Source organism: Rhamphochromis longiceps, linkage group LG7 (assembly GCF_057381845.1).
Source record: "Rhamphochromis longiceps isolate RC_006_pf linkage group LG7, R_longiceps_female_GT1.1, whole genome shotgun sequence".
Classification (NCBI taxonomy): domain Eukaryota; kingdom Metazoa; phylum Chordata; class Actinopteri; order Cichliformes; family Cichlidae; genus Rhamphochromis; species Rhamphochromis longiceps.
The window spans coordinates 65,214,522-65,216,348 of record NC_140563.1 but is presented as its reverse complement, the minus strand read 5'-3'; the positions used below and the strand labels follow the sequence as shown (position 1 = coordinate 65,216,348).

The 1,827-nt window shown below is 36.0% G+C and overlaps 1 long non-coding RNA gene across 1 annotated transcript; it reads left to right on the top strand.

Moving 5' to 3' along the window:
- The first annotated feature begins 283 nt into the window (after window positions 1–283).
- LOC146666698 (uncharacterized) lies at window positions 284–1,321 on the top strand. Its single transcript, XR_014912453.1, has 3 exons — window positions 284–351; window positions 520–583; window positions 979–1,321. It is a non-coding gene; the product is annotated as an uncharacterized LOC146666698 (long non-coding RNA).
- The last annotated feature ends 506 nt before the right edge of the window (window positions 1,322–1,827 follow it).

Below are 1,827 nucleotides of genomic sequence, written 5' to 3'. Positions count from 1 at the left end.
AAAATCAACTTTTAAGATATTTTCAGGCGAGAATGTAGCTGTCGAAAGTTCAAATATCTGCTCGATTTATCAAGACGTCACATATTTGCAAAAATGCCCAGACGTTTTCCAAGACGTCCATTTTTTTTCATGCTTTGTGGCACCTTGAACATCTGTGGCATCTATTAATGTCAAATCTAGCCTTTATTTAACAACATAAGCAAACTCTATGTTACAATGATTGCACAGCCATTAAGGATCAAATCGGTTTCTGAAAAATGTTCTGTTTTTTCTCCCTCTGCTTGCTTCATACTGTCTTTGAGGCTCGGGACCAGCACTCCTGCTGTTGGACAGAAAGACATCAACTCAGTGGTAAGTATTTTGGTTTTCCAATATATTAGCAACTGTCAGTGACATTTATATTAATCAGGCTGAAATTTAATCATACTTTAGATCAGCCTGTTTTACCTATTGTTTTACTTCTTTTTTGGTTTGGGGAAGTTGTTTCTTTACTGATCTTTTCCTGTCTTCTGTTATTAGACTTGAGATATGACTGCACTAGGCTGTTGCTGGTGACTCCAGTTAATTCTACAAGACATGCTGTGTAAGTAAACAAACAACAACAGTTTGGTCTGCATTTCTTGAAAGATCACATCCCCCAAACTTAGTTTAGAGGGTCTACACTGAATATAGTGAAGTCTGCAAGTTTAACAGCAAAATTTGTTTTGTGCCCAAATCATTTTGCACATCATTAGAATGAAAGTTATTGGCCATCTTTGCATAGCCCTTTTTAAAATGATGCTTTCATGACATTATTGTGTGTCGGGTGGGGGTCACGGCTATCCAGACTGACAATTTGGACATTGAATGTCACCTCTCCAGTGGGGAGGGAGCCTGAGATTGTCTAAATTGGAGTCTGTTTCATACCAAATGCAGAAAAAAATGTTTTAAGAAAGCAATTAAGTTCATGTTCCAAAAAATATGATTGTTTGCTTGCAGGACAACAGGAGAGATGAGTCCTCCGTCACAGATGGTGTGGTCAGTGAAGATGGTCGCCTGCAGGTTCAAGCTCATTGCATCTCCAACCCACATCCACTGCCACTGTACTTAAGGGAAGTTAAAGACTTTCTTCTGCACCTATATTTGGATCACCTCGATCCGTGATAGTCATTCAGGCAGTAATGCCTGGACTGGAAACAAGCCATCCTTAAAATATTACAACATTCCAGCTCATGTGTTGGAATGAAAAACAAATGTGTTGTTTAAATTAGAGACTACACTTGTGACAGAACAACAAATATTTTATTTTGATTATATAAGTAATTTAAGTACAAAACAAACTTGTGGTAGGCCTAAACTTATTTTTAGAATAACTAAATCTGAGACTTTGTTTCATTGTAAGATTATAACCGTGATGGCAATATAATTGTTTGTTGTTCAGCAGAACAGTGTCCAGTATGTTGGCTGTTATACTTTGTTGTGTTTGAAAATAAAAGTTGGTCTGATTTTAACATCATTACAAAAAGTGTTGTTAATTATTTTTAATCATATTCAGGTTACCACAAATTGTTTTTCATTTAGTTGAACTTGAAATGTTTGTCAGTAAGTAAACAATTAGTACTGTACAGTCAGAAATATCAAGTTATTCTTAATACTGCAGACTTGCAATATTAGTCATCTTAAGTAAGCTTTACTTAGTTTTTTTGAGGCAACGAGTTCTGGGAACTAACAAGGCTGTACAGTGTACTCAAAATGAGTAAGTTGCCCTAACTTGGTCATCTCACTTGATCCAATTTTTTTGAGTTCTGGGAACAAATGAGCTTGTACAGAGTACTCAAAATAAACAAG